Genomic DNA, 24681 nt, shown 5'->3' on the forward strand with positions numbered 1-24681 from the left:
CAGAATGGACATCTCTCTGATTTCTTCCCAAATAAACAGGGTTGTAGGCAAGGGGATCCCGTATCTCCATATTTCTTTCTTTTTGATGTTGAAATCCTAGGATGCATGATAAAACAAATGATAATAAAAAGAGTATTGTACCTGGTTATCAGTAATACAAACTAGGTCAATATGCGGATGATACTGAATTATTTTTGGATGGCTCAGATGAAAACTTGTATGCTGCTATAGACACACTTTATACTTTTTACAATATGTCAGGGCTAAGGCAATCTGGACTGGCTCAAAAGCAGGTAGCAGAGATATACAAGATTTGAATATGGAATGGCAAAGAAACCAATTCGAAGTGCTTGGAATTTTATTTACTCCTGATTGAATGATTTATGCTTTATTAACACAAAGACCAGACTGGAAGAAATAAATAGATTAATGACAACTTGACATTAAAAAGACATTTGACCGTGATAGACAAACTATTGTTATTAAGATGTAAAGATGTATAGAAAGATGTTTTAAAGGCATGGAAACTATATTGTATACAATATACTATAGAAGCAGAGAACATCAATGAAAATTTATCCCAACCTTCACGACTGAACAATAATTACAAAAACTCTTTATTAAAAAATGACTTTATTAGACACTGGGCTAACGGTGGAATTTTGCCAATAAAGGATCTTTGTGTTGTACATGGGTTTATATCCTTTGAAAATTTGAAGCTTAAATTTGATATAAGAGGTACACATTTAGATCTTGGATAGGTCACATGTATTTCACCTGAACTTTGGAAAAAAACTACAAAGAAATATGGATACATAAACATCAATGCTGCATTTGACAATGTTTGATTTCACTCAAACTCAACGAATATTGAATCAGTTCCTTCACTGCATGTTCCAACATGTCGTTTAAAGTGCCTATTAAGCACACAAAAAGTTGCATTTAGCTTAGAGTATAAAAGACCTCACCACATTTAAATTTATATATTACCATCAAGTTTTAGGGTGTTCCCATACTTTATGTTTCTAGTATATAGTGGGACTGTGATGAAACCAAACCTTTCTGGAAGAAACTTGAACAGTGGATTACAGAAGGTATTCAGGAGTTAATCTGAAAAACAAATTTGATTTGGTTTGGCATTTTAAGTAAGAACCCATTACTGAATCACATAATCTTCTCTGCTAAGAGATACATTTATACTGGCTCTTTGACAAAAACCAACAATTCCATTCCAAATGTTGATAATTACTTAAGGATATTAGAAGACATATTCACCACTAAAAAAATCATTTCCAGAAGAAATAATAGTTCTGAAAGCTTCTCAACCAAATCGTGGTCCTCTTTTCCCAGTGTTTAATCCGGAATATCTATTTAACCAAAACATATTCCTGTTGATAATCATATTTAATGTATTGTATCTCTGTTGAACCCACAAGCTGTTGAAAACAAAACAAAATCTTTTCTCTTGTATCTGGTGTCGCCCGCCGTGCAATTGCTGAAATATTGCTAAAAGCGGCGTAAAACCATACTCACTCTCTCACTTTGTTTTGTAAGGTGAATACATAACCTGTGTACATGTGTCTGTTATATGAACGTGCGTTGGGGATGGATATGCTCAGCTATTCGTAAACACCTCCTATCATCACCATCACCAGTGATTTAAAAACATGAGTTGCCGAAGTCTAATGGTCTCAGCTTTAATCAGAGATGTCTTCTGGCAATGGACATGACTGTTGCTTAATGTGTGTTCACAGCAAATGCAACAAGATGGATCCTTCAGGCTTCGTTGACACCAAGAGTGTGGACGAAACAGGGAGCATATAGACATAAATGTTGGTATGGTTACATACAGATCATAAACATGTAATTTCCTATTTACAAAACAGTGTTACATGCCAACGATACAAATTCTGGACCAATCCTCCATCACTGCTTCGTCTTGGATGTGATGGTAACAATGAATTGCAAGCAAATACCCTATCCAGCCTCTCGTTGACAGCAACACATTTACTAATGCTGAATATCTAGACACCTCTATCATCTTAAGTATATTCAGCGTCATTGTCCCTTGCTGGCCTTGGCATGAAGGATGTCAAACATGAACAATCGCAAATAGTCGTCTGTATGTCTCAGTATGATGGCAATGTGATTATCAGTTGGAGAAAGGTCAGATTGTGTCTGACTAGATGGTTTTGTGAGACTGGACAACGGCCTTTTATACACAGAAGTGAGTACAGGATTGAAGGTAAAGTTTTGCTGATTGTTTTACGCCGCACTCAGCAATATTCCAGCTATATGGCGGCGGCATGTAAATGATCGAGTCTGGACCAGACAATCCAGTGGTCAACAACATGAGCATCAGTCTACGCAGGTGGGATACGATGACATGTGTCAACCAAGTCAGCGAGCCTAACAACCCGATCCCGTTAGACGCCTCTTACAAGCATGAGCTACTGAAGACCAATTCTAACCCGGATCTTCACGAGTGTGAAGGTAAGGGTACAAGCTACTCATAACACACGCGTGACCGCAACCATTCAGTGCATGCATGTGCATTACATGACAAGAGTCAAAATAGAAATATGATCATTATAGTTAATTCCAGATGGACTGTTGAAATTGAAATTCTACGCCTTCTAGATACTTCTGTCTACTACCATCTGCACGTACTCGCAACGTTCACCCATGCACAAACCACTCAAACACATATGTCTGAATACAGTAAAATACGGTTACAAGGAGCTCAAATTCTTAGTTGAAAGAGGCCAGGGCGAAACATCCACCTCGATGTATCCGTCAGTTCGCGATAAGCGTGTTCGTTTCAAACGTAGTTTACCATACCTCAAAATACACATTAAATACCAACTATATCTGCTGTCACACGTTAAAACAATATACACCACTTCCTAAACAGATGTTAACCCTCGCTTGAGTCTAAGATATTAAATGTACATGATGATGATGATGGGTATGATTATGAAAATGACAAAATCATTGGGGTAGTCAAGTAGTTCAATTCCCCACACGGGTACCCATTCGTGACCAACTCGTGTTATTCCGGGACAAGCCGAATAGCGTGACCAACTCGTGTTATTCCGGGACAAGCCGAATAGCGACTCGTGCCCCTCTGGAAGGATTTCATATTGGCGCATGAACATCAGAACTACTTTAAACAAGAACGATAACTCTATCCCTGTTTGATTTACCGAGTCTTCTTGGAGGTTACGGAAAGGGGCGAGTGGTGACGAATGTGTCTTCTTGGAGGTTACGGAAAGGGGCGAGTGGTGACGAATGATGGGTACCATGTGTGAAGCCCATTTCTTGTGTCCCCCACCGTGATTTTGCGGGTTAGTGCTAAAAGCGGCGTAAAACCATACTCATTCACTCACTATAATACAAGAGACAACATCATTGGGAAGCTCTGTAATAACAGCCCGACGAGTGTACAATTCCGAACATCTCATAAGCTTGAGTCCATGGATTACAGAATATTGATGATAAAATGTCAGCATCCCGCGCTAACTGGTTCTGTCAACACCTTAATATATACTTTCACAAATGATTTTTGCCGATTATAATTATTCTACCACGAACGAATACACCTGCAATAAAACATAAAGATGAATATCTTAAGATCAAACCAGAGAAAGCATAAAAAATGACACTTGACCATGAATAGAGAGACAACTTCAACTTACCATGTATTTACAAAGCACATCCAACCTCTTTAATAATACATCCACAATTATATAATTCAGAATTGGTAAATACGAGTGAGTGAGTGACTTTTGTTTTACGCCGCTTTTAGCAATATTCCATCAATATCACGGCGGGGGACACCAGAAATGGGCTTCACATATTGTACCCACGTGGGAATCGAACCCGGGCCTTCGGGGTGACGAGCGAACGCTTTAACCACTAGGATACCCCACCACCCCAAGAATACGTCCTCTTGACAATAAATACATCCGTACACGAAAAATACATCAGTTACCAACTTGATTATCTGTACATCAAAACGCCAACCCCCAATCATCAATAATTCTACGTGTAGTAAGATTGAATGTATTAGTACCCCAAACCATGAACACATCGACAATCATTTGATTATACACACAGACATTATCCGAGTGAGTAAGGGATATCGAGAATAATAGGTCATAACAGATAGATCTCATTTGTAAACGTCCCTAATCAAGACCTTTCAAAATAGCACAATAAACGCAGCCATCATGAATACATACTAATAACCTGATTTCTATACATCAGTTCCCTGACCCAGAAGTACATACAGCTACACCATGGAACCACGGGTTAGTTACGCTGGCTTTAGGGCTGGCGTATTTCATGTAAACAGGTGTTGGATAAGGCCATGCTATGTGGGCATGGCTGTTGAAATGAAGGACTTAACTTTCCATGAGGACAATATCCGAGTGAGTGAGTGAGTGCGTGCGTGAGTGAGAAAGAGAGTATCACAGTGTGTTCCATGCAGATGATACAACCCCATTAGGTGGCAGTAACTTCCACGTATTACCAAGAACGCAAGCTGGTTTTATAAGCTAGCTCACTGAGATACCATGCCGCAGTTAAGCATGAATACCCCACCCAGACACATTATACTGACTGCAAACCGACCAGTCCTTTTGGTATGACGCGGCCGGGGATCGAACCCGCGACGTTCCGCTCACCGGGCAGATGCTCTAACCACTACACCACGGGGGCGGTCAAAACAAAAGGTAAGTAAAAGTGCTATATTATTATTTCGATGTGGAAAAAAACTAAATTCATCGTCAACCTATCAACAAAAAGTGACGTCAAACTTCCAGTAAAGGAATCTGGTATATGTGCAGGAGTTTTATGAGTAGACATATCGTCCTGTGGGAATCTGAAAATTGGTTGATTAGAGCCGTGGCTTGTACTTTAGTGGTCTTTCCCCAACTGCTGCTGTTCGCATATGGGAAAGAGTTGTTTAACCATACGGTGGTTGCGCCTGTAATGTGTTGGCAGAACTTTCGCTGAAAGAATATGGAATATTAGAAATAATACAAAGATACTTCTGTATGAAAATTCAGGGATTCAAAGACACACATCTAATGTAGTTGCTCGAGGAATGGCTGGCGTCATATGTCTTCAAAGATATGTCGATCACCGTGCACCTCTTCTATTGGGAACGCTATTCAATAGTAAATATCTTTTTCATCTTCAAACAGCTTCTCGCGGCTACGTTGGAACAGTATACATGTAAAGTAAAAATCGTTGAAAAGCGGAAACTGGATACGTATTCTCCATTCTTCAACATGATACAGGCTGCCACGAAATATGTTTCATGATGAAATAAACAACCATGCAGATAATTTCTGTTTGATTAATAGTCAAGCAGCGTGTATGCGACCATGATACATTAGCAAGAGAACGAGAACTGCATATCAGATTATCACTGTCTAGATACATCTGTGTTAGATCCGCAGTTCAGGGTACCTACCTACCTACCTACCTACCTACCTACCTACCTACCTACCTACATTCATAATAATATTTCAAATACTCTGGACGATGTACCTACCTACCTACCTACCTACCTTCCTACATTCATAATAATATTTCAAATACTCTGAACGATGTACTGCACACTACATAGAATCACAGACGTATGTAAACAAAAAAGAACACATACGAAATCTAACAAACCAAAAAAAGTATGAAAAAGGTCATTGCTATCACTTGACAGTGTAATACAAAATATTTCAACAGGCTACAGATCGCAGCCATTGAAGACTGATCACCTTGCTTGTTATAATTGCGTCTCACACTACCTCTTCTTCGTGCATGGCCCCCAGTAACATTATAATCATCCCTTCAGGTGTTTCCGAATATTGAAATATTTAACCAATGATTAAATTAACACATATTCTTTGTTCTAAAACGCGCCAGTAATAACATTATTTTGATCGAAGTCGTCCTTTATAACCTCTCCTGGGGATACTTTGAACAACTTTCATACAATTTAACCCCCCTGGGAAGGCACAGCCGTTGACAATCTCACTTATCAAATGTATTCCTTCAATTATCAAACCGTCATTAGTGGCATATTACAAACACATCATTCAATCAAATTTACAACACATTTCAATTTTCTTAAAGAGACAACTAATTAAATTTATGCTAACATTTTCTCAAAAAATACCTTACAAGTGATGATTTTCTATATTTATCCCTTGTGATGAAAATAACACAATCAAGCATACTTGACTGATTCTCCAATTACATTGGATACGAAATGGAGGATCCTCACCTTAAAATAATATACATTCAGAGCATATCAGCCGTGGCACATACGACACGTCAAAAAATGAGCTCTTCAAATCTGGACAGACAACCTAAGAAGGTGTAACCAATGGCCGGTTTAATTTTATGTTATTCATTCGTGCCCACCTGAATGTCCCTCTTATTTGACATTCGATCTCGCATACATGATCATAAAAGGCTTGCAATCAGGGTGGGGATCAAAAGTGGTGTCGCAAACTTGCTGAGCGCTGCTGTAGTTGTCACATCAACCAATGAGTCCAATATGGTTGGTCAACCAACTGAACCACCGGGTGGTCAGTAGCTGGATCACTACAAAATTCCATTCCTTGACGCATGAATACATTCACACATGCACACGCATTGACGGTGTATAGGTTCATACCCAACCCTCAAATACATTCCATCGTGCATACATGCATACCCCAAAAAAGGAATACATCCCGATCCACGATATATGAATACACTTCACTGATGCTTCATAATTCCACCACTGCGGCCTATGTGAGGGTTGTCCAAAGCAGACAATGCTTGTCGTCAGAGTCAACTGACGGGATGACCTAATCATTCTCGCTGACTTCATATGCTAAATGCATAGATGGGTGCGCACAATGCCGAGCACCAGATTCTCAGGTCCATACTCTATTATTTCCAGCCCGACGTCACTGCGCGGCACCAAACAACAAAGAAAATGAAGGAAAAAATCACAAACACTGATACAAAAGTAAAAACACTAACCCGTTATTCTAATCCCACTGAACACGTAACGCCTTCAGTTGTGCGCGTTAGTTCCATCGCCTCCTCAATCGCCGTGTGAGAAACATCTCGATCACATGACGTCCATTTCCTAACGAGCCCAGCGACTGATTGCGACGCTAGCTTGTCTCAAGCAGTATATTACGACTGAAACATCGCCCAGGAAACAGTCCTAAGGATTGTCTAAGGCAGGCTAACCCAGTTTGCCACCAAGGATAATTTGATCAACTATATTAATATTTGTCTGGCAAACTAAATTGACTTTGCCACATTAGCTTAAACAGCTTTACTGAAGTGCCATCTTGGAGAAGCAAGAGGTAGGTACTTGCAATAGCCCGAGACTATTTGTAACACCGTTAAGCGGATGGCGTTGTCTTCAGGCGTTGTTTAAGAAGGTCGAGTCGTTGAACGACTAGTCGAGAACTTCAGTCCTCAAATTATATGTCTAGATTTCATGTTATGATAAATCATCCTTGTCATGGTGTATTATCCAGTCTCAGTATCCAGACACGTATATGGCCGTATACAAACATAATGTCGTAAAGCAGCGCAGAGACGTTCCTGACGTCGCTCAAATACAATCATTATATCTGGCATAGCAAGTACGATGAGTAAGTGAATAAAAAATTCATATCGCCAATTATAGAAAGAACACAATAGATCTGGTGGAAACACCATCCTCCAAACGGTATTTGTCTGGAGAGAGACTCACAATCTATACTCTTTGGAGTATTTAAATGAGCGAGAGGTGAGACCGATTTGAACAATATTTTAGTACAATCTGGTGCCATTTCTCACCCGAATAGCTACTTTATGGCAGTAAGAAAACTAAGATTCACTATTACACTGTTTAAGAAATTGAACGTTTGCCATTTGGCCACTGAACAGTATCCTCGGGTGAACAGTTCACGCGAACCTTATTTGCAATATTCACCATTACACTGTTTTACAAAACGAACAGATGGCAACTGGCTAATTAACAACATCCATGGAAGAACAGTTAACCCTGGCCTTGCAATATTCACCATTACACTGTTTTACACAATGAACGAATGTCCACTGGCTAATCAACAGTATCCAACGAGGAACAGTTGACACTGACCTTGCAATATCTATACATTTACATTGCTTTACGAATGCCAAAACGACAGGATGCTAACAGGCTAATTAACATCATCCCTGGAAGAACAGTTGACACTGACCTTGCAATATTTATCATTACATTGTTTTACAAAACGAACGAATGCCGACAGGCAAATTAACAGTATCCATGGAAGAACAGTTGACACTGACCTTCCAATATTTACCATTACATTGTTTTACAAAACGAACGAATGCCAACAGGTAAATTGACAGTATCCATGGAAGAACAGTCGACGCTGACCTTGTAATATTTACCATTACATTTTTTTACAAAACGAACGATTGCCAAAAGGCAAATTAACAGTATCCTTGATACAACAAATACTCGATTGTCCTGGTACACCTCAAAATTCATGTGTTTGTTTGTTGTTTAACGCTGCACTCATCAATATTCCAGCTAAATGGTGGTGGTGTAAATAATCGAGTCTGAACTAGCCAATCCAGTGATCAACAGCATGTACATCGGTCTGCGCAATAAGGATACGATGATATGTGTTTACTAAGTCCGATACCGTTAATCCCTTTTACGACAGGCACATGTTGCTCGAACCCGGGTCTCGCTACCATGACACGAGCACAAGCGCGCGCGCGCACACACACACATTGTTATAAAAAAACATATTCCATATCTGCATTACACTGTGTATAGCTCCTGAAAGTACAACATATAAATAACTGGTAACATGAGGCACGTTCTATGTATGTATGTATGTATGTATGTTTTCTAGTTAATTTTGATTTTTGCGATTCTGATATTCACGAAAATGTGCTAATGCGGAACAACACCAAATATTTTTTTTATTGGGAACTGGACAATCCAACTTTAACGCATATTGTAGAGTTTGGATGGGTATTAGATTTGTGTGTAAGGCGCTGCAACTGGATATGTGGTGTTTTTGTACTACTCGTGCAAGGACCAACATTAATATACAATGAGACAATGAAGCAAGCTCACTCACTCACTCGCCAGTCACCAGGTTCCAAAGTGCTAGAAAGGCACTTTAAGTTCATGATAATCTGTCTCACAGTCCCTGAACCACATTATTTTCCCTCCTGCCTAGCTCTTCTAGTCTATGTCACAGTTCCTGAACCACATTATTTTCCCAACTGTCTAGCCCTCCTAGTCTGTCTCACAGTCCCTGAACCACATTATTTTCCCAACAGTCTAGCCCTCCTAGTCTGTCTCACGGTCCCTGAACCACATTATTATCCCGCCTGTCTAGTCCTCCCTGCAATGCTAAAGCCCTCAATGAAGCAAGTTTAGATTTCCTCAGGTTCTAATCTCCCATCTCACTGGGGCTCCTTTTTCAATTTTAATGGGTTTATTAGGTAATGTCAAAATTTATATATGCAGAGATTAAGCGTTAGTCTCAGTTAATGATTGTCAATGCACTTTTTGACATGTATCCGTAATAAGCTTAGGTCAAACCTAGATTGTTGAATACACATTAAGGCTATGAAAATGAACAGTATATTTCAGTGATATTTCTTCTAACATACCAATAGTGAGGAGAAATGCCGTTTCAAGACTAACGGCATATACATATCTACATTAACGTTGTAAATAAGGTGAGGTGAGGTGAAATTGGGTTTAACGTCGTGCTTGAGAATATTTCACTCATATGACGACGTGCATGCGTGTGTATGTGTATGTGCGGCTGCTTGTACTAGCCCAGACTGAAGTTGGTTTTATATTGCTAGCCCACTGAGATACCATGCCGCAGTGAAGCATGAATACCCCACTCAGACACATTATACTGACTCCGAGCCGACCAGTCCTTGTTGTACCCATTAATGCCGAGCGCCAGGCAGGGACCAACAAGTACCATATTTTAACGTCTTTTGGTATGACGCGGTCGGGGATCGAACCCGCGACCTTCCGCTCTCCGGGCCGTTGTAAATAAGACCTAGTTGAAACATTAGATAGTTAATTCACAATACGAAGGAAATCTAGTTCTGGTAGGTAATTAAGATCGGTAATTGTTGGAAATCTGAGGAAAATCTGGACCTGGTGCATTTGCACTAAAGCAATGCATCATGTTTACGAGAGAAGTTGTGGTGTGTGTGTGTAGGGGGGAGGGGGGGGAGGACGAGGAAGGGTGTGAGTGTTAGTACATTCTGGATCGGAGTCTGACAGACAAGGCAACTGGCTATAAATAGCTGCTCCAACTCGCAATTCATAAGTTATGGTGTTCTCGTGTGTGGTATGACAGTGAGGTAATCGTGTGATTATCTCGAGACCGTTTGAGAGACCACCCACTGATCTGGAGTGAGGTATAGACATTGTGACAAGTGCCCTAACTGCACCAGTAGGACTGAATTAGGTTTAACGTTCACAACTGGATTATGTTAGCAGAAGAATTGGGTTTCAACGTAATGAAACGTGCCAGTTCAGCCATTTGAATCGCCCCTTGTCCGTTTTGACTAACATCTAGTCTCTGAAATAAACATGTGTTACAGTTCCTAATATGTATATTCATAAAACATAATTAAAAGGAGCCCATGGACCTTTTTCATTTCCTCACACTATGAGTGAGTGAGTGAGTTTAGCAATATTCCAGCTATATGGCGGCGGTCTGTAAATAATCGAGTCTGGACCAGACAATCCAGTGGCCAACAGCATGAGCATCGATCTGCGCAAATGGGATACGGTGAGATGTGTCAACCAAGTCAGCGAGCCTGACCACCCGATCCCGTTAGTCATCTCTTACGACAAGCATGGGTTACTGAAGATAAATATTCTAACCCGGACCTTCACGGGTCTGATAATTTAGAAACATCCTTCCTTTTCAGAAGAAGTCTTCCTTGGAGTACTCTAGGGGGTACTTTTTTCACCGCAAACATGTGTAATGGCCATGCAAAAAGTTTTGAAAATATATATAATTGTATATTTTTTTAAAACAACAAACTTTTATTGATGCGGTATGCAGTGGTGAGCGTATTACCTCCCTTTTATGAAACCTCGTGGCTAGGGTTTACCCAACATGCCATACAATTTCCTCTTTTTCTAGACCATCGCTGACGTCAGACGTGTTTTCTCCGACAGCGTCGCAAGCCAACCGAATCTAAGCTTTCTAAGTCATCATGTCGCAAGAATCATCTGTATGTAGTCCTTTATCCTTTTTGGAGAACGTTTTACGTTCGCCGTCGTGGAATCGCATTCAATATTAATATTTTCCGTGCTTTTTCTTAAACGCCAATGTGCAGGGTCAAACTAATGTCAGTACACCCTCGCTCTTGGCCTATAAGTATATTCTTGTTTGGTGCATTTTTTATTCAAATTGTTTTTTATGCACCTCTTACTTCTCTACACTTAGTGTAAATATTATATACATTCTCTACAATTATATAATATACTGTCGTGTAGTTGGCGAGATTTCACGAGATGTCGGCGATCTTGGGTCCGCCATCTTTGTTGTTTACATGTCTTACGCTACATTTTTACTCCCTTTGGGAGTTTTCTGTCGTGTGTAAACTATATCTCCATAATTTTAGCACATATATATAATGTATATATAATGTATGTTTTACATGTTGCCTTTTGCTTATCGTTTTAGTGTATATGACCACACGACTGTAGATCTTTCATGTACAGCCTTAGAATAACGAACCCGCTGCCTGCACGTTTTTCGACATACGAATAACGAAACACGAATCCGCTGGGATTAAAGGCTTCTAATACATATTATTCCATGTCTGAATAGCAAACCGGGTGCTGGTTAGCTTAAATTGTATGTGATAGAACTGATGGGCATATAGTGAATAACGAACCCGCTTCTAGCACATTATTCGTTATTTGAAAAACGAATAGCCGTGTTTCCATGCGCGTGTAGTGCGTAGTACGTGATGCGTAATGTACAAACAACACTTTATACTAAACAGCGATAGCCGTTTCCACACACGCCTGCTGCGTAGTACGTGATTTTGCCTACGCAATACGCATCACGCAGCTATACGGAGACCGGAAGTAGGGATTCCCAAGGGTCTTCCCAATGTCACGTGGTTTGTAACAAAAAAACATTCAAACTGAACTTGCTCAATCGAAAGAATATCTGGAGCTGTTCAGAGTGGAGATGCAATTCCTTTATGAGATGCTCAAAAATGCCAAATTTCCTTCTGTCTCAGGAGTTCATGCACCCACTACAGGTGCCTTCGTCTTTTTGTGGGTTTTTTCACATAACAGTATAATGAACCTGCAAAAATCACATCCTCTTCATCCTCAGTTAGTTCTCAAGCGTTCTTTGCAAAACAAGGCGGCATTGTAGACAGCAGTTGTGATCAGTCCGAAAAGTACTTGATTTAACGTATCACATAGCCTTTATACACGTACACATGGAATTGGATTCTACGCACACGTTATACGCACTACGCATCACGCAATTACGCAGACAACACGTACACATGGAATTGGACACTACGCACACGTAAAACGCACTATGCATCACGCAATTACGCAGACTACGTACAAATGGAATTGGACACTACGCACACGTAATACACACTATGCACTATGCATCGCGCAATTACGCGGACAATGGAAACCGAAACGAAAAAACGAACCCACTGCTAACTTCAGGCTGCCACGTACGATCACCTCAGCAATAGAGCGGTGGGGTAGCCAATTGGTCATAGCGTTCGCTCGTCACGCCGAAGGCCCGGGTTCGATTCCCCACATTGGTACAAAGTGTGAAACCCATTTCTGGTGTTCCCCGTCGTGATGTTGCTGGAATATTGCTAAAAGCGGCGTAAAATCATACTCACTCACTTCAGCTATAGACCGCTTTGTTGAACGTACCCTGCGCCACTTGCGTGACATAAACATAGCATTACAATAACATGATAAAAAAGACATCTTGAAGCTAGTCATGTGTGTTTCAGAAGCATTGTGTGACATTATCCTGAAGTCCATGTTATCTAGCTCGTCCTAGGGTGTTTTTGAAGCTTCATCCTTACAACGCATTCTCCTGCAACCTTCAGATCCATCCACAGAAGGGATCTCTTTGAATTCAATTCTCAATAATCCGAAGGATCGATCCGTGAAGAAATTGTTCAGTTCAAACGTATGTTTCAAAGAGATGGGACTTATGTTTTATTTACACGAGGCTGCTTTGAGAACGACCTCGTAATCATCTCCATGGTGACACAGAACAGTCTCTCACCTGTTTCCAAGTAGTCATACATCTTTCCTTCTTCACTACTCATAATTGTAAATCTTAGTTTGTTAGTTTACTTCTTATGAATGCATTTTGTGGAATGATAATAATACAGTAGATTTCTAATGCCCCCAAACAAAACAACCCCAAACCCAAAACAATACCCGCCAGGCTCTTTGTGCCTGCGCATAACACTAAACAAAATTAAAACACACTGACGTAGAGATGCTCTATTTTGCATTTCTAATATTCCGGTATATCATTATCGTCAGTTGTGATAGTACTGTTATTATTTGTATTGTAATAGTAGCAGAAGTAATTGTAGTAGGTGGTTGAGGAGAAGTAATAGTTTTTGTTTGTTTATCAATTTTGTTTATGGTTGTGGTTTGCAATGGTCATACTATATGACGGTAGTACAAAAAACGCGAGTCGGGACCAGGAAGTCCACAGATTGACATCATGAGTACAAACCACGTCAGCGAAACTGACCACCCGTTCCCGTTTGTCGCCTGTAACGACTTTGCTGAAGATAAACCGGTAACCTAGTAGTAGTAGTAACGGTAGTAGTAGTAGTAGAAGTAGTAGTAGTAGTAGTAGTAGTAGTAGTAGTAGTAGTAGTAGTAGAGTGAGTTATTATTTAACGTCACATCGGCAATATTTTAGCCATATCGTGACGAGAACACATGTGACACCGAAATGGAATAGATGTAAACTATAAAAACCTGTCGACGAAGGACAGTAAAACAACTAGAAGATCACAATTACAACTAAAACTAGTGTGGAAAATTAAAATTAATAGCACTATTTGGACGATACAATATAAAAACTGGCTATAGATCGCCAACAACTGAAGGTAGATCACCAAACTAGGGACAATGGGGACCAGTAGTAGTAGTAGAAGAAGTAACGGTAGTGGTAGTAGCAGTGGTAGTAGTAGTAGTAGTAGCAGCAGCGGTAGTAGTAATAGTAGTAGTAGTAGCAGTGGTAGTGGTAGTAGTAATAGTAGTAGTAGTAGCAGTGGTAGTAGTAGTAGTAATAGTAGTAGCAGTGGTAGTGGGGGTGGTGGTGGTAGTGCCACCAGCAGCAGTAACGATACTTCTTGTCCTTTTATTCATGTGTCATCAAGGACAAAAAAGTTGTCTAAAGACGTTATGCATAAAAGATATCAAACCAATGTGCCTGTGTGGACCTTAACTTCTGAAAGTCAATACATACACCTGAATATTCTTAGGTCCTATATGTTTATAAACAAATGTATACATGATTTTCACATTTGTACAAAGAACCTACTTACCTGAATAAACGAAAACGTGACACGCTTGCACAGTATGCTCACCGTAGCTATATCCGAATGAGAATGTCGGGAGAACACAGAGGCGTGGCGAAACGCCTTCAGACACCGGTACCGCTGTCTAGCAGGAATACGTGTTTGAAGGTTGAAACATTCCTGTCAGTGTCGACACAACATCATATTATCTTCCAGAAAGCAGAGCCGTAACTCGCCTACCGCAGATCGATCATCGTCCTCCGATTCACTCTTTGACTACCGCGAAAAACAAGCTCAATCGCTTGAACGTCGCTAGCACTTCGCAGCTCAATACCGGAAAAACTGCGAAAGTGCCAGCTGCCTGGTTATCAGCGCGTGCTTGGCTGGTCTTCTCACAAACACATTCGGCTGTTGGTTTCGAACTATGGCCATTCTTCCTGAATACGGGACGTTTATAAAGGACGTTGGTAGCGGTGCCTGGCTTGGTGATGGGAATTATCGACCAGGGTACTGTAACTTCGTCGTGTGTGCACTCTTAGTTGACGTTGTAATTGTCAGCACCTGCAATCATATTGTGGACGGGATCGGATTAGATCGGCGTCAAGTGTACAAATGGTTTTGATTTTTCAATTATTGTTAAAATGTTTTACTTAATCATCTCAAGCTAAATGCCACACGGAATGGGTGTGAGTATTCGATATCAAAGGTTTATTTTTCTCAATGTTCTGCTCCGTTAGGAATTTGTCAAGCAAGTAAATGGTTTTAATTTTTCAATTATTGTTATTATGTTTCACTTAATCGTCTTAAGTTAAATGCTACACGGAAAGAGTGGAGCATTCAAAATCAACGGTGTTTTTTTTAATGTTCTGCGACTTCTGGTCCGAGACATGAAAACAGCTCACATTGTTTTACAAAATGAACATATTTCCCTGCCGTTGTGTTTTACTTACAAGAAAACTTGTGTACTCACGCCTACACAATGGCCGTAAGCGTTTATGCATAGTTGACATATTGTTTTTAGTTTTTAAAAAGTCAGTAATGCGCTATCGAGTCACTGGACTTTCTGGTCCATTGTTTCTTTTGAATACAGACATGACAGGTGTAAAACTGTATCATATAAAAAAACAAACACTGGACATTTGTAATGCAAATTGTGTATTGGTGGTGCTTCCGATAGAGCAGCACATTTTTAAACATTTCGTACACGCTTCGTGAACACCTGGTGTCATCACTGGTTTTCCTTTCATATAATTTTCACTGCTATTTTGCCAATTTTCAGCCCACTATCATCTAATCTATTTCAGTGGGCAATCGAGACTTTTATGCCCGAGTGTTCTCGCTTTATATGTAACTAAATCTCGGACGTAACGAGATTGTGGATAAGGCCGGACAAACGCAGCTTTTGACAATATAACGGCGTGTTTTATTCCTCTGGGATGACTTAAAGTGACACGATATCATGTTTAACACGTAACATACGACCAACCATCAGAATCTGGATCAGTAAATGGACGAGGGATGCAACTATGTCAGACATCCATGATGAATCTGGAATAGGATCAGTAAATGGACGATGGATGCAATTATGTCAGACATTCAAGGTGAATCTGGAATAGGATCAGTAAATGGACAGGGGATGCAACCATGTCAGACATTCAAGGTGAATCTGGAATATGGATCAGTAAATGGACGATGGATGCAATTATGTCAGACATTCAAGGTGAATCTGGAATAGGATCAGTAAGTGGACGATGGATGCAATTATGTCAGACATCAATGGTGAATCTGGAATAGGATCAGTAAATGGACGGGGGATGCAATTATGTCAGACATTCAAAGTGAATCTGGAATAGGATCAGTAAATGGACGGGGGATGCAACTATGTCAGACATTCAAAGTGAATCTGGAATAGGATCAGTAAATGGACGATGGATGCAATTATGTCAGACATCGATGGTGAATCTGGAATAGGATCAGTAAATGGACGATGGATGCAATTATGTCAGACATCAATGGTGAATCTGGAATAGGATCAGTAAATGGACGATGGATGCAATTATGTCAGACATCAATGGTGAATCTGGAATAGGATCAGTAAATGGACGATGGATGCAACCATGTCAGACATCCATGGTGAATCTGGAATAGGATCAGTAAATGGACGGGGGATGCAACTATGTTAGACATCCATGGTGAATCTGAAATAGGATCAGTAAATGGACGGGGGATGCAACTATGTTAGACATCCATGGTGAATCTGGAATAGGATCAGTAAATGGACGGGGGATGCAACTATGTCAGACATCCATGGTGAATCTGGAATAGGATCAGTAAATGGACGATGGATGCAATTATGTCAGACATCAATGGTGAATCTGGAATAGGATCAGTAAATGGACGGGGGATGCAACCATGTCAGACATCCATGGTGAATCTGGAATAGGATCAGTAAATGGACGGGGGATGCAACTATGTCAGACATCCATGGTGGGGATGACATCATGGTGATCTGGAATAGGATCAGTAAATGGACGGGGGATGCAACTATGTCAGACATCCATGGTGAATCTGGAATAGGATCAGTAAATGGACGGGGGATGCAACTATGTCAGACATCCATGGTGAATCTGGAATAGGATCAGTAAATGGACGATGGATGCAATTATGTCAGACATCCATGGTGAATCTGGAATAGGATCAGTAAATGGACGAGGTCTACAACTTCTTTACGTAGGTAAAAGCACGCGGATTACGGAATTATGGGACAATGGCATCCAAACGAGCATATTGCATATGATATTTATGTATTGTCTATATTATATCACTTAACAACATGGGCTTAGAAATCCAGTTTGTCCTAGAAGTGACCAGTGGTGCAATATTTGTTGGTACAGCAATGTTGTCTCGATTATGGCATGAACGATCATAAAACAAATCACCAACTTATAACAGATAACAGATGTCTGCGCACTGTCGTACGTTTCACATGTATATGTAGCGAATGTATCGTCGGATAAATATAGCAAATGTCACGTAATCCCATAATTCCGTAACCCGCGTGCTTTTACCCCTGCGTGAAGAAGTGGGTTCGAATTGTCCTTATGGTAAAATGCGACCTAAGTTCGGCCTCACTGACTTGGCGGATGCATATCATGCTATTAACGAACGTCAATGTTCATGTCAATCAAGGTATTGTCTAAATATTTACTATAGCTGCGCAATATAACCGGTTTGCCGGTATTTACCGGTTCAGACATGAAAACGATACGTATTGCGATACGCTGATCGAAAACCGTTATTTTGACTTGCATTCGGAAAACTTCGTAACACTCGGAAATGTTCGGATATGTCCTTGTTTCATTTGTGCCAAATAGTATTTTCATTTTTATTTTATCATGATTAAAAGCCTAGTGATTTTGTTATGTTTTTGCTCTATAAATCAAGAAGTAACTCGATTGTAAGTAGTTTTTTGTTCAAAAATACTTCATGCAATATATTGCAATACATATCGCAATACATGCCTTCGCATCGCAATATATCGCAATATGAAAATTCTCTGCAATATCCACCCCTAATATTATTTACATATACTTACAGACTGCCGTCATGCAGCCGGGATGTTGCTGAGTGTGGCGAACAACAACCAACCAACCAACAAACCAACACCTTGAGTGAGTGAGTTAAAATTTATAATCACTTTGGCAATATTTCAGCCATATCGTGACTCCCAACACCTTGTCTTAACTGAGCAAAGTGGTAACGGCCCCCACTCCTCACCACATACAGTCTTAAGATGCCACCTCACAGCTGTAAAAACTAAAACATTAAGGCTCAAGTATACATTGAGTGAGTGAGTGAGTTAATATTTAACGTCACATCGGCAATATCTCAGCCATATCGTGACGAAAACAATTTATACCGTAAAAAGTGAAAACATTTTGAAGATTAAAACCTGTCGACGATGGACAGTAAATATACTAAATAATCACAGATATAATATAAAACTAGCGAGCAAAGCTAAAACATTCCAATTAAAGAAGACAATAGAATATAAAACACGGGCTATAGATCGCCAACAACTGAAGGTAGAGTATACATTGAGATTGATAATGTAGAATATATCTATGTATATCCAGAAACGTCTTCCCAGGGCAAACGTGTAGATCTGCCTGTATCTAAAGTTTTCACCATTTCAAGCCTACCTTTCAGTACCTAATCATGAGTGGACTCAACATCGAATGCCCTCTAGCGTGTTACAAAACCAACATCCGTATTTTGAAACCAAGCCACAGCCTTCGCTTGTCGAATTTGAGATGGCATTATTCCAAATATAACCTAAGGCAAGTGTGTTTGAAGCTGTTCTAAGTTTTCAGTCTACTCCACCAATTACATTCACATATGTGAGAGCACATTTCACTGCTCTTCAACTAAAATGTGTCTGAAGGTCTATCGCAGTGACTGAGATGCACCCACTCAGTCGGGAAGTGCAGTGTTACTTGGTGTTGTGTAGTGGCACTAGCCTGTATTCCTGTACTATCTTAAGACTGAAATAATAGCTGTCTATACTATGGCAACTGTCAGGGATTTTTTGTCTGACGAAGTCTCAAATGTTGCAAGGTCGTCCGCCCTAGTTGTCATTGCGAAGAAATTCGAAATAATAACAGCGATCCGATTGGATATCATCAGAAGGAAAACAACTCGAGTTCTGCATAGGGTGGCGCCACTGTCGAGTGAGTGAGTTAAAAGTTTAGCGTTATTTCAGTCATACAGAGAGGATAGCAATCCCACACAAACACACGCCCATTATAAACACAAACTCACACTCAAGAGCAGGTTTTATACACACATTTGAACATTACAATATTATTGATAATATAAAACCCAGGTTATGACAATATCATTTACAATATGAAAGACGTGGTTTATGCTCAAACGTAAAAAACAAACAATTAGTTGTATCGTGGGACCCTCTATCATTGCGGTTGTTAATGTTGTCGCCATCGGGATTATGAACGGCTACTGACCTTTAGCATTTTATATATATATTCAGTTGACTGATGTTTAATCTTTATTTCTGTCTCAAATAATATGACACATAGTCGCAACTCGTTTAATACCATTGCGGCAATTCCGATTGTCTCGTTTGACCCGGAAATTGAAGCAACTCTCTATTATCGTGGTATTGCTATTTTCTTACTATGGCACGCGGTACAAGCAGATGACACTGTGAAAGGTTTACGAAGACAAGTAACGAGTCTAAATAGTGTGATCATTAAAACATATTTAGGAATTGCATTCACATTAGTAATATCATCATGTTTTAACCCAAACATCTGAAACTTCTATTCATTTGGATACAAGGTAACAATAACGTTACAAAATATTGTTTTTCCGCCTTAAAACGTACCATACAAGTTGCTGCCGTGTGTAGAGTGAAGTTGCATAATACGTCACTTCCTGTTATATTTTTAGCACGGAAAATATGGAAATGACCTTATAGTTGTCACAGGATTACTCTTGACGAAGTAAGTTTTGGTTCATGCTAGATGTAATGGCAGTAAGGGTCATACTAGTTTCAAAATGTTCCAGAACTTACTGAAAAGATGAATGCTTTAATATTTCTACGATTAGACATGACATTCCAATGAAATAAGTGACTTTTTCCAGAGCGATGTATATAGTTTACGTATTTTGCATATGTAAACAGCCGATGCGGGGCGTGGTGTTTCTGCTTTCCCGATGTTTTCGCGTGCCGCGATAATAGAGAGACCGCGATAATAGAGAGTCCAAGTATACATCCACAGACCGATCTGTAGGTAATTTGCGTCGAGATACGAGTTCACACGGATAAACGGACCCCTCAGGTTAACTGCTTGATATAATGTGGACCCCTTGCAGTTGAAAAGTCAACAGTGTCACGCAAAAATATGCTCGATGGTGAATCGTTCTTCATAAGCGATGCCCTTTGGTATCACCTCACCTGTGGCCAATATCACATCGCAGTGAATGATCGCATCATTTGCAATATCTTGACCAACAAACCACGTAGGTATGGCCGACTGTTGGTGTAAAGTCATAAAGTTTTGTAACCTGAATGTCCCATCTTTTGGCAGAAGACTCCGAGTATAACTTTCTATCGATTTGTCAAGCGCCGCCTCAGTTGTCTGACTGACTGACTGAGTTTGGTTTTATGCCACTTTTAGCAATATTCCAGCAACATCACGGCGGGGGGACACCAGAAATGGGCTTCACACATTGTGCCCATGTGGGGATTCGAACCCAGGTCTTCGGCGTGACGAGCCAACGCTTTAACCATTAGGCTACCCCACCGCCCCCGCCGCCTCAGTTGTAACGTCGGCTTGTGGGTTTCCTCCTTAGCCTCTTTGACTTTGTAGCCAGCGAAAGATAATGCCACTTTGTTCAGTGGAATATTTGATGCACATTACTAAGATGTCGAGAATGATGGGGTAACTTGAGGAGACACTTTGAAGTGTCTGAATACAAGACAATGAATCTGAAAACAAGATGAAATGTTTAGGGTGGCTTTGTTTTTTTAATATCGGTCAAAGCTGTAAAAAATAGCTTTGGACTCTGCTGCAAAGACTCTATTGTCTGGGGTTTTGGAGAAGTCAGGTTCGTATCTTATTACCAGTGGCACATCACTGGATCCATCTGTAAAATGATCTAGGATTTGTTTGGGATTTATTGTTTTAGTTTGGTGCGGGTAAGGTCTGCCTTTGACTTTCACCATCTGCCAACACGGAGAAGACATTAGTGGAACTAGGCTTGGCAGATTTTGAAACAGGTTTTCTTAAAGATCATTGAACACACAATCGAATGCTGGGTTTGACTGAATAGAAACACAGCTAATGAATTATATAGGTCTGCAAATGAATGATTGGTTAGGTTTTAGTAACGGACTATAATGGCTTTGCTCAACCAAATATATGAAGAAGCGTTTCCAAACATGAAACAAGTGTTTCAGGGGCTGATAATGAATGTCATCTGCTGCTACTGCAGTGACATGATATGCCCAAGGACAGATTGTAATTCTTGAAGAGAAAATGGTGCATTGTAATCCTCACCGATTATCGAAGTTTAAATTGACTGGATTATTTTCCTGTTTCTGGAATTGAGATCTGTATCTTGATGATGAGGAATGGTTTGCCAACGTTTCCACAAGTTTGTTGGCAATTTCAGATCTATTTGCTAATAGAGTACGGTGAATACCAGATTTGAAAAATCTTAGTCGCTTAATCTTTTCAATCGTGTCCCACAGCTTGTACATTGTTGGAAGGAAATTGATTTTGGATTCAAATTTCTTCCATGATTGACATTTTGTTTGCTTAAAAGTACGTCTTCCCCTTGCGTTTGGCGTTTTAACTCTATTCAGGTTAAGCACGATAGGATGTCGACGGAAATATTTTCCGCCTTCTTTCTGTTTTGTACCTTGTTTACAATTAGTATCAAACTATGTTTTACGTAAATGATTGTTTGCAGAGGACGTCGGAATGCTTTCGTCTCTTTTTAATAGATCAGAAAATAGATGGATCAGGGACATTGTCAGGTTTTAGTCTTCACATTAATATACTGTGCACAGCGGATCGCAGGTTAAAGGTACTCCAGCAAATGTGACACAAACAGCTTTTGCTATCTAACAAATTAAAGATCAGGTTGTTTCGGCCAATGACAATCAATTGGGAGATTACAGGATCCGAAGTTCAGCATTACCAGATTGGCCCATGATCCACTGTCCTCTGGGTATAGGACCTTTACCAAGCTTACAGTTTGATAAAAATATGATCAATTTTAATCAATGATTTTTGTGCGAAACATTAACTGCAAAAGGTGGGTGTGAAGATGATTTCTGGTTTGCCCCACTGTGATATTGCTGGAATACTGCCCAAAGCGGAGTAAAACCCAACTCACTCAATCATATGCACAAGGAATAGAATGACTGCAGTCCGTTTGATTTCATTTGGGACAGATGATTTGCTCAGTAACACAAAATATAATAATTGCAGCAAAACCAAATTTGCACAGTCACGTGAAATCAACAGACCAACTCTGATGATTTGTCTCATAGTTGCGGACACCCGAATAAAAAAGTTGTTTAACAAACGATCATATTTTGTTGTCACTCTTCGCTATTTGTTTAAGAGGTGTGTGTGGGGGGGGGGGGGAACTTGCTGGTAGAACGGATATGCAGAAGCCAATGACAATGAGTTCGGGAACCGGTTCCATGGCTATACATTTGTCAGCACTGTATCCACGTATGTGAGATTTTCTAAATTGATCAAAAGGTAAAAAGCTGCTTCTCTTAAGGTTTTCTCTACAAACCGGCCTTATTACTAGAATATCAAATCGTTACATCATATCTTAGATCCTCAATGTGGAAACGTAGAGTTCTTTAGGAATGTCGTTGAAAACGCGAGCTGTATACTACAGTTCGTTTGAGTCAGAAACAGACCAATGAATTGCAAATTTTATCATTGTACAAAATTACCACATAAATATAAATAGTACACATGTTTATCATTTACTAATACCCAACAGCATTCTTATATTTGAAAATTTTCCGGACACCACCAAACAAGTTGTTTAAGAAACTATCATCATTGAATACGCAAGAGTTGTTATCTGTCGCGGCGGCGTGAAACCGCAGAAACGGAACAGCCAGTCATGGCGGGGGACATCTCAAAATCTATTCCGGGAGACCTGTCGGTTCCTCGTCTGTCGCAGTGTCATAGTCACGACTTAAAGGGATGACAAATAGTGCCACAGTTGCCTGTTGTAAGCCATCCCGAGACCAGTAACCTTGTTCAATGACGTTAGCTACCTTGTTGACACAGTTTTGCCAAGTTTCAGGCGTGATTTTGTTAAGGGATTCCTTAACCAAAACCTCTACGTCAGGTAATCTAGAAGTTTTGTTTGATCTGGCAACATCTCCTTTGACAATACCCCATATCATTTCAATGGGGTTAAGGTCACAGTGATAGGGTGGAAGTCGCAGAATATCGTGACCCTTACTTTATATGTAACTGTCAACTTTGTAGAAAGGTTCACCTTTGTGGGTTTTTATGATCTCATATAGCTGAGGTATCGTTGCCTTTGAAGGCCGTGCGATCTGAAATTTGTCGAGCCATGATATCATATCACCTTTTCAAATGTTCGATGTCGGGGCTTTACTGTCGGGGTCCTGCACACTGTGGTATGGGGCATTGTCCATTACGATAAAAGACTTCTCTGGTAGAGCTGGTACCAACTTGTTTTTAACCCAATCGAGGAAAACCGCACCATTCATCTCAGAATGGTAGTCTCTGTTATCTGTGGACTTTGCCCTGAATACCAAGTCGTAGCCTGGGAGAAAGCCTTTGCTGGAGCAACCAGCATGGAGAATGATTAGTCTCTTACCTTTCCCTAGAGGCAGCTTTTTGTACGTGACCCCTTATCACCCCCATCGGGTACCCACTGACTGCTGGCTGTGTGTGGGGCTTTGACCCAGGTCTCGTCCAAGTACACTGGCTCGAACCCTTCCTCGCGCTTCTTCTTTATAACCCTGAGAAAATTATTTCTAAAGCGAACGATATCAGGGCGTTCACAGAGTACTGACCTATTCTCCCCCGAAATTTTCTTATAACGATACCCGAAAGAGTGTAAGAGTCGCCAGAGTGTGTACTTTGATACTCTGAGGTTGTGTTCTTGCTTCAAATGCTTTTTAAAATTTTCAGCGACATGTATTTGTTTTCAGAATAGAGCTTGTTGATAGACTGCCTTACAAGGTTCGTTTGAAAGTTGTCCAAATGTTTTAATTTGTGTGATTTTGACACGACCCCTACCTGCTTCGCATCACCCTCACAATGTTTGTGTTCCAGAACATTTGTCAGTACCCTTGCTGATACTCCTAAAGCTTTTGCTGCCCGCTTACAGAATTTATTAATGGCATAAAATGGTTTGCCCCTTTCGGCTTCAGCACGGAAAAAATCGTACACTTTAATCATCAACTGTTTCACGTCAGCATTCAACTTCATTTTTCATCAGGCATGTGTATCCCGTGCA

General features: G+C 40.2%; 1 protein-coding gene across 1 annotated transcript in view; it reads right to left on the reverse strand.

Annotated features, from left to right (window-relative positions):
• The window catches only part of LOC124281188 (B1 bradykinin receptor-like), a 53903-nt gene extending 38796 nt beyond the window's left edge, over positions 1–15107 (reverse strand). The window contains exon 1 of the mRNA XM_046717215.1: positions 14650–15107. The gene's annotated coding sequence lies outside the window, so the exon portion shown is untranslated. The remainder of the gene's footprint in view (positions 1–14649) is intronic.
• Between the last annotated feature and the right edge of the window lie 9574 nt (positions 15108–24681).

Source organism: Haliotis rubra, unplaced genomic scaffold (genome assembly GCF_003918875.1).
Source record: "Haliotis rubra isolate DU_JTF1 unplaced genomic scaffold, ASM391887v1 Scf28, whole genome shotgun sequence".
Taxonomy (NCBI): Eukaryota; Metazoa; Mollusca; class Gastropoda; order Lepetellida; family Haliotidae; genus Haliotis; species Haliotis rubra.